Below are 10392 nucleotides of genomic sequence, written 5' to 3' on the forward strand. Positions count from 1 at the left end.
GGGAGGGGAGGAAGAAAGGGAGGCGGAGAGCGGAGGGGAGGGAGGGGTTTGGTGTTGGTTGGGTGGGATGCACCCTCTGCTCGGCTTTATCAAGATTTATCAAGTGCTGCAGGAGCTTCAGTGGAAAATCTGTACCAATCACCCTTTGGACCACATGAATGTTATATCTGTCACCACAGCACATATTCTTATATGTCCTGGTTTTATCCTTTGTTTTGTTTTTCATCAGCTGCTCTGGGCCTTTATTACACGTGCATGTTCTTATAGTGTGTGTTTCTTATATATTTACTCAATGTCAGAGGTGTCAAACTCATTTTACATTGTGGACCACGTACAGCTAACTTTGATCTAAAACTCCTCTTCCTGTCAGCCTATAGAAGTTTAACCACACATTTAACCCCACTTTTGTTTTAATAAAAGAAAAAGAAATATGTGAAAAAATAAAAATTACACAAAAGGTTCTGTTAGCTACGTAAGAAATGTGGTTATGTTTGTATTTATTTCTTTGTTTGTTTGTTTGTTTGTTTTTACTGTGAAAAAACATAGGAACTTGAACCAGATTGGAGTCTTTGGTGGATCTGTTCTGGCCCCTGGGCTTTATGTTTGACACATCTGCTGTATGTTTAAGTTGTGATATTTTATATGAAACCAATTAAGCATAAAGCCAGGAAAAAGTAGAACTATTCCCTTCAAATGAATCTAAATTGAAAAACTGATTTTCCTCACATTGTGTATAAAGAATATTTTTTTCAAAAGTCTTTCGTTTGGTAATGTCCAGACCTTTATTAGACCTCTTGAGAACATTCATAAACAAAGTATGGACACAGTTAAAAACACAGTCAAAGTATCTGGGGAAATCACAGACTGTATATAAAAGATGGCATCAAACACTGTGACATCACACTTTGGTTCGTCGGCTTTTGTTATGAAGCATAATCCTCCACTGCAAAACATGAACAAGGTTTACAAAATAGTCTTAATTTATTATTCAATATGAAGTGAAGCGGGTGACTTAGCCTATAAACTCAGAGGTCAGAGCAGAAAGCTGTTTTCTGATAAACGTGTGTATGACAGGAAGTCTTTTTGCAACTACAGCTATCACCACCTGGCTTCTTTCAATAGAAAGCAGATTTAACTTTCTGCACTGGCTTCATTTGTCAGAGACAGAAGCTACATTCATGTTTATGGGTGCAGCCACAGGTTGTAAGGGATTAATCACATGGACACAGGTACTTGTTAATTAGTCCAAAAATAACATACAAAAGGCTGTACAATTAAGATAATCCACACTATCACTGGATAAATGTATAAAAAATGCTCCAAAGGCTCTAAACACTACAAACATGGACAAAAGGTCAAAAGGAGTTCATGGAGCCTGGCTGACACCTAGCAGCCTAGTCAACCACACACTTAACTTTAAAACGATGTAAACTGATCAAATGTATTTAAAAATTCAGTATCTGTACAGTTGTTATGTAGGGAAAATATGTTTTTTAAACTATGTGTTTAGTTTTGTAGTAAACTTGGGCCATTTGACTAGAAGTCTACAGGGACTGACTCACGTTTGAAATCAGCCTCAAGTGGACATTTGAGGAACTGCATTTTATGACTCTAAAATTTGACTTCAAGGTTGCTGTTGGGGATTAAATTCAGCTGAAATGATTCAGCACTCAGCAGTACTACTACATGCATGTTTATTGTTTTTCTTCCCCCCACACACATCTATACATGTGAGATGTTCTAGTCACTCACGGTGACCAACACTTTTAAGTCTCACTCACATTCGCACCTACAGGTGCTTTTAGGACTGCAAGATGAAAACTCATATAAAAATGAATCACCAAGGCTCAAAGCCAAAACTTTATTGCAGTGGGGAAACAGCACAAATCAGCACACTGCTGTGCCACTGAAAGTATACACGAGGCGTGTGAGATTGTGAGACAGTCTTTTATACTGAGTCTTTATATATTGGTACTCGACACATGAGCAGCCTTGTATAACCGTTAAACCCTGATCAGTAAGCAGCTATTACTCGTAGTATATTTTTCAAATGCGTCTTCATGTTGCCATATAGTTTTATGCACCATAGTTTCAAAGTCACTGATTTTACTGTATGTCTATAACCTGTTGACTTATTAACCAAGTTGCACTGCAAACATGGTGAGCATAAAGGCATGCCCACTCAGGAGTATTTCTCCCCTCTTGAAACGCAGAAGTCAGCAAAATTCATTGTCTGCAAAGCAGGAGTTACAGACAATTATCAACCTGACTGCTTAATAAATTTCACGTGGCTCTCAGTTCATCAGTTCAAGGCCTCGGAGGGCTTCTGCCGTTTCACCCGAACGGTTCTTCTCAGAGTTAGAGCCCGTCTCCGTGTGGATTTACAGTGAGCAGGTTGAAAACAAAAGAGGAACTGGAGATAACACCTGTAAAGTGCTCAAGATTGGAGCGTGATTAGTTGCGTCACTTCACGGTGAGCTCACTTATAACCTCAGGGTGCAGGGGTAAAAAACAACAACAACAAAACAGCTAAACCCTGGAGGTGTGGGAATAATGTTGCGACAACAACAACAGGAGAAATACTAAAAGTTAAAATATTAAAAATGTCACTGGTGTTGCCTGCTGTTGTCTACGGTGAGGGCTGCAGAACAGCCTTAAAAGCGGCGATCAGGTGACAAGGCAGCCTCGAATTGTTTTTACCGTTTCAAAACATTTATTTTGAGCAACTGCCTCACTTTGTATTCCGCCGTGAAAAGTTCAGGAGCTGACAGCAGCTCCGTCGTGGGGACTTTGACTATATGTTGCGTGACACTTATTGCACAGGACAGGAGCTCGCTTTTTTATGACAGCCTGTGCAGAAAAGAGAGAGAGTCTGTCTTTTTTTGCTGAACTTGCACCTCAAAGGCAACAAAAGAAGGAAAAAGCAGTCGTCGTGGATGGGTCGTACAGATTTCTGCTCTTTCCCCTCCCCGATCACGTCTGTATCAATTACGCCGCGTCTGAAGCGCGCGCGCCGAAGAAGGGACACGGCAGAGTCTTTTTATGCTGATGAGAAGCGGCTGATGGGAGAGGGAGGAGGGTCTCGGAGCCTTCGAAGCAGATAAAAATGGAAATGTTCCCCTTTGCTTCTCGACACCCCTGTATCAAAGCTTCCAGCCTGAGTCTGGGGAGCAAGGAGGGGGAGGAGAGGTAGGAAGGCGGAGGAGAGGATGGGATAGGAGTTGAGGCGGGGTGACGGAGAGAGCGGGGTGGGGGAGATGTCCCAGCTGTGTTTGACAGGTCTCAGGGCTGAGCTGTGTGGTCTGATGTGTGTGTGTGTGTGTGTGTGTGTGTGTGTGTGTGTGGGGGGGGGGGGGGGGGGGGGGTGAAAGAGGAGCCGGCAGGAGACAGACTGGTCACGGTGTCCTGGGTAACATGTCAGCAAGCTTTGACATGGTCCAGCCCAACATGAAGATATCTCTGTGTTATCTAAGGGGCTGCTGGGTTAGCAAAAAGCAACAATGTCAGGCAGGCTGCTCAGAGAAGCTTTGTTTCTTTGAGAGTTGATAAAAACAGAAATAGCGTGCATAAATCTTGTTAAAGAGTCGGGGGAAGAAGGTTAGGAGTAATACTTGAAAGCTACAATTGGGAGCCGGTAAAGTTGGATCAGCATAAACATCATCTAACCCAGCTCTGTTTGAACCTGAAAAAAAAAAAAACAGGCACCTACTAATAACTCAGTTCTTACCTTATTATATTGGTTTGATATTTCACCACCTTCCCTGAAGTTCTTTTAAAAGAGCCCTGCTGGGGAATTTCCTCAGAATCAGGTCTCAACAATGTCCGAAGACTTCTCGGCTCACATGTAAAACACAACAGGAGACTACTGAAAGCACTCGAGTTTGGTTTAGCTGTCTGAGAGGGCTTCAGGAATCAGACTTCACACAGATTTTGTACTAGGGACCTGGCAACACAATGTGTGTCATTTGTGCCTTCCTATACATGCATCTCCACTGGGAAATGTCTGGGAAAGCTGAGGCCAGGGATGCATGTGTGAAAACAGCTGGTGGCTCTTGTGGAAGTGAAAATGGAAAGGCATTTTTGTAGCACTTCCCCAGTCTTACCGACCACTTGAAAGCGCTTGACTACGCCTTTCAGTACAGCCCGTAATTGTTTCATTCTTATTTTATTATTCCAAACAAAAAGTGAAAGTAAGAAATTTGTTGCTGCACTGCTGCCAGATCATTAGCACGTAATAGCCCAATATGTAACTCTTATAACATAAAGTGTAATTTTTACACTCTTTTTTTTGTTAAACAGATCAAGAACACGAGCCTTTGCATAATAACTATTTGTCTTTAGAGATCAGCAGTTACCTTTTCTCTGAGCCAGACCAGCTGTTTCTTTACTGTTTCCACACTTTATGCAAGGCTACAAGCTGAAACTGAAGCTTAAAAATTTTCCCAGTATCCTCCCATTGTTTCCCAATATGTCAAAGCACTGCTTCAAGAACCAGAGAACTTTTCTGTAACAAGCTAATCAACAACCAAAAGCAGGAGTATTGAGACACAGATTATCTAGTACCTTCTTCTGGATCAGTGACTCATGGCTAAAATGCCAGCTTGATATTAAGCCCAAAACAAAAATCTATCATGACACATCGCCGATGTATTGACCAGCGGTGGATCCCTGAGGGAGGACTCCCGTGGATCTTGCAATCCGCTCAGTGAGCACTGCAGTCAGATGACTCAACAATGTCTTGCTTTGCCTGTAACTCTTCCACACCCTTTCTTTGCATTCCAGCAAACTCCTTACAAATCAACAGTTAGTATCTTTATCCTGTATTACCAAAAGAAAAAAAAATCAGAGGATGAACAATGTTGCTAGATGTCAACTGTAAAAACTGTCTGTAAACCTAGTAGATCAGTGTTTGGCAGGGCAATGCACTTCACCCCTTTGAGTGATGTGGGATAAGTGGCTCTCATTGGGCTTGGAGCCAGGTCATTCCATTCCTTGGACTTACTGATACAGAGTGTTCCTCCCTTATTCTCGCTGCCCTTTGATCTTCCTCTAAGATCACTAATGAGCAATTTGTGGTCAGACTGACCCGCTCTAATTGGGCTAGAGAGGTTTGGTGCTTTGTTTCAGTTTGATCAGTCCTTTTCGCTCTAATTAATTACCCCCACCTCCGCGCCACAAAAAAATCACACTAAGTGACAATACCAGTAATTTTTTTAAAGCTTTTTTTAATGGGCGAGCTTGTTCTCTTTCCTTTCTGTCCTTTCAAGTCGTTGTGCTCAGAGATCGCTGCCTTCAGAGACAACATTTTGCTGCAATAAAGCCTTCTCTATTTTTTACTAAGCCACTGAAGCCTTTTTTAAGCAGTGTCTTTTCAGCTATGCCTTTGCCTCTGGGCAGCCTCTGTGCATACTTATTAAATGTGCATACTGTGTTAGCTTGTAAAGTATGTTTTGATCAGTTTTCCCTGATAGCCAGAATCTGTAACTATTACGTCCATGTTGTACAGATCCTGTCACCCGCCATATCATGAAAGGAACATAAAACACAGAAGTCAGTATGGCTGACTACAAATCCAGAAAAAAATTAGAAGACAAACATTTCCTTAACAGTGTGGACAAAAGGAGGGGATGCCTGACTAAGTTCCTGGAAATCTACTAAGAATAGAAAAAAATAAAAAACATTTTGTGCTCTCTTTTCTACAATGAGATTCAGTTTTACTGTGGAGATACTGTAGCTTTTCTAAGACTTTAAGCCACGACATATCATGGGAAACATTATTTTAATCAGGGTGACCAACCGTCCTCTTTTCCCCGGACATGTCCACTTTTCACGTTCTGTCCGGGGCGTCGGGGGGGATTTTCGAGATTAATAAAAATGTTTCCTGTATTCCGACAGAGGACCCATGTGTGAGGAATGCAGTAGTTGCTCAAATATTGGTGATAAACCAAATAATTGTGCTGCTTAATTAGCTTTATTTAATTTAGCTTAGTGGTAGAAAAAAACTTAAGCAACTTGCAGAAAACAATGATTACCGTTTCGTTTTGTTTCGAGAATCCGTGTTAGCTTGAAAAGTTTATTCACGGTTACATTAATATTTCAACAGTATTAACAATATTGAAGTTGGACTGAACATAGCTTCATCATATATTGTTGTGCCACGTTTATCACCTAAGATTAGACTTTAGGGTCAATGTGAACCACAAGTCTAGCCCATAAATGTGCCTAACCTGACTCATCAAAATACCTTTCTGTCTTTATGTAATGGACCTGCAGTTGTGTGAAGATAAAACATCCTAAGCAAGAAGGCACAAACTTTTGTCAATAGACACTACCATAAACCTTAGTGGTTCGCTGGGCAGAGGACGGGTTAAGTAGAGAGCAAGGCATTGTGTCAATTCCCAACTGTTGACATAAGACATTGTAATGGACTCTGATGTTCCCTTTGAATGTTTTTGAGTGGTCCTAAAATGTCTTGGGACAACTACTCTTCTGTTGTATAGCAGAAGTAATAAAAGGTTAAAATAAAACCAGGGCCCTAAAGCCTTTCTCATTCCTACTGCCTTTAATCATTACTGAACAATGTGCAGGTTTAAAAAAAAGTAATTTGCTTTCTGCAGGTTGCTTTGACCAGCCGAATTACTTGGCACGTATGTTACATTGGCCTTTGCTTAAAGTGGATATAAATTATGTATGTATGGTCATTGTCATTTTTGCTCCATTTCGTTCTTGTTCTTTGATTCTTATTCTTGTGAAGTCACCATTTTAAGCTATCGTGATGATATATTTTTTTAATGAAATATTGATTTGCAGTGCAGAAAAAACATGTTCTTAAAAACTGTATTTTGAGTACAATATTTAAATTTATACAGGGGAACATCTGCGTTGAGGATGCTGAGCTTCATTTATTTATTTCACGCATTCTTGTCTTTTGTCCATTAAGTCCTTATTTCAGTGCCATATATGCACATATAAAATGGAAAAATGTAGAATTCATTTATGTAAATGGTAACATTACCATGCGAACAGGCCGGTGCTCAGGAGAGGCAAGGGCAATGGATGAGAGAAGGAGGGAGATGGAGAAACAGACAAATATTCTGTGGCAAATGGAAGCATTTAGTGCGACATTCACCTCAAAAGGTCCTGTCATCTTAATCTCAAGAACTGTCACCATTGGTGGGCAGAGTAAAAGACCTCGCCCAAGCTGGTAAACATGCTATGACTGAGTGCTTCCAGACCAAGAAGCATCACTTTTCTTGGCCTGCAATCAGAGGGTTTAACCTGGGACTTCATGATTCAGTTCTGAATCCTCTTGAAGTGTTGACCTATTTGTAAAAAACAGAAAACAAAACCCAGGAAACTTAATTAATAACCTGGAAATCTGCACCACTCGCTCATCCATCTCACAAGGTCTGGGGTCTAGCAAGCTTTATTCATCAAGATTGAGGTTGTAGGTTTTAAATAAACCTTCTAATTAGAATAATATAAAAAAATAAAATAATAAAATTGCACTTATCAACACTGAAGCAGTATTTTTTTGGATAGTCTGTATTACACAGTAAGCCTTAATATTAATCAGACGACATCATTAAATATCCAAAAATGCTCCAACAGCACAAACAAAGTGCAAAGGTCCAAATACGTGACTCATCGGTTCCAGTTTCGCATCAGGGTGTGAGAGTCGGTTCTCATTCCCAGTGTGTAACATACCGACAATTTGTCACATCCCGAGGCGTCTCATAGTTTTTGTATTCCAGCACTAACCCTAAATTTATCCCTAACTTTAACCACAAGCTTAATCATATTAGATAGTGTTTTCCAAAGTGATTCATGATGAGAAAGTAAAATAAATGTACATGTCTAGATTAATTCCAAACTGTTCTCATGTTTCCGAAGACGTAACATACTGATAATTTTTCACAAGTGTCCATCACAGCCACTGTCTGTTCTTTTCGTACTTCTGTTTTCTGATGTTTGATGTTGTTTTCACACTTTTGCCATTTCTGGTAAACTTCATTGACACATTCCCTTCCCTGCTTTGGTCTACTTGTCAACCAATCAGCATTGGACTGATGCACCCACATGGAGCATGCTATTGGGATTTCAGAGGACTGCATGTAAGCACGTTTACATTGGTTGAAAAATCCTATGTGTAGCCTCTCAGCTAGCATGGGTAAGTTAGCCAGTAAGCAATTAAGTATGCAGACTGACGCAGGTAAGTATACTCCAGTGGTACATTACATAGAACAAGGTTAACATTATTTCTTTAACTTGGCATGTCTATAATGAGGTACCACCAATGTTCCCTCTAAGCTGCGCGTGTGCGCAATTACGCAGGCACGGTCTCTGCGCACAGAAAATCTGCGTTGCGCACAAAAAAGAAAAAATCTAATCTGAATTGAAATTAAAATGAATACTTTAACAATTCTGTTTTGCAGTGTTAGTCTCTGACTGGCTGCTGCCGTATGGGATTAGAACGATGCCACCATATCCGATAGTCCAGCCAATGATTCACATTCGTATATACGCAGCTAATCAACGTCGACAGGCTATGACAGCGGTGTTTTGAGATGTGAGAGATTTGAGATGTTTAGTGCAAATCTTGTGTACTTAGTGTGTAGTGTAGTCAATAGTTTTGTTGTGTGTCAGAACAATGAGGCGACAACTGAATGTTACAGGTGTTACAGGAGCAATACATCCTGTTGTCAGGCCTGCAGGTATCAGGCTGTTGTTCTCCTTCATCTCATAGTGGACAGAAAGTATTTTTTGGAGTGGCACAAATAATTTGTGTGGCAGAAAATTTGATGCAGAAGAGCTGATTGTTCTGTAAATAGTTTGAAATGTTTATTTTAAAAATGCCTTGGCTGCATTTTTAGGTAAACAGCTGCAAAAAACTTTGTTGTTTGCATAACTTGGATACTTTTTTGAAGAAGTAACTATATAATTAAATTGCCCAACATTGGTCATTATATACTGTATTTTGCAGACACAGAGTTACAGGACTCTCTCCCAGACCACAGACTCATAATACAAGTCAGAGCTTTATATATATATATATATATATATATATAAAGAAAGAAAGAAAGAAAGAAAGAAAGAAAGAAAGAAAGAAAGAAAGTTGTGTTTTCAAAATTGGAGTTCAAGTTATTGTTTACTTACAATAGTGTTAACATGCCACACAGGTCATGAACAATTTTTTTTTTAAATTTTCATTGTATGTGGGCTAAAGCAGTTAATTAAAAGTAGTCTAACATAAATGTAAATGCTGTAATTGGATTATTTTAATAAACCAGGTAACTTGGATGAATTTGATGCTGGCGTGACCACAGTGCACACGTCTGCTGTTGCTCACAGTGGTCCAAGGGACCGCTCAGGGAGTTTGTGTGTTCGCTCAGACACATGAAAAATTAGAGGGAACATTGGTTACCACTACTACTACCATGACCTACCACTACTTTCATCCCACATATACTACTAAAACTAAGCTAACTTTGGCCATGTTAGCTTAGTTGGCCTGCTAGCTTATGAGAGCTTTAATTAAAGCTATTTTCTGCAGTGCCAATCATATAAAATAATTTTACAATCACACATTTAGAAAAACATGCTTTCAAGCACATGCTGCATTGTCTGTAAATATCTTTATGTTTACTGCATTACTTGGATCTAAATGTCTCCCAAGTAAAAGTGTAGGTGTAAGCTAGCAAGCTGTGTGGTTGTAATGGCTTGCTGGTACACTGAATGGAAGTGATCCATTTATCATTCCACCAGTGCTTTCCCTGCTGTAAAGTCAAAATGTTTGCCAAGCAAAAAAGTCTCTTGGCATTAGGTGCGCATACTGAAGTGACAGTCAATAATGGTTAACCAGCATCAAGCAACACCTGCCACTGGAAAGTGGCTCAATGAATACCAGCAACATACCACCCGAGAGCAGCAGGGAATGTGACATATGCCACTGAACCAGGAGTGGCATACCACTCCACACTTTTCAACAAGGGTGTCACTTGGTGTTTAGTCATAAAATAAAGTGCTGTATGTACTGAAACCGCGCAGCCACAGTAATTCAGATTTGACCAAAAGTGCTGCACTAACCGAGTGACGCTGTAAGCCACAGAGCCAGGCAGCTAACACGGCAAAAAAGGCATGACATCCAGAGGTTGTGGGTCCCCTTGTGATGAAATTAATTATTTCTGTGGGACTGCAATGGAAATCACTGCGGCCTATAGGTCACATTTCACTTTTCGAAGGTGGACCGGACCTGGATGCAAAGGTCAGCTGTCAGAAAGCTTTTATGTCCTCCAAAAGCAACTGGTGGCCTGTTTGAACATGACGGACTACAGTGGATTAGACCAAGACTCTCTGACTCTGACTGCAAGTGCTGCTGAAAGCACCATAATA

Source organism: Rhamphochromis sp. 'chilingali' (genome assembly GCF_963969265.1).
Source record: "Rhamphochromis sp. 'chilingali' genome assembly, chromosome: 1".
Classification (NCBI taxonomy): Eukaryota; Metazoa; Chordata; class Actinopteri; order Cichliformes; family Cichlidae; genus Rhamphochromis; species Rhamphochromis sp. 'chilingali'.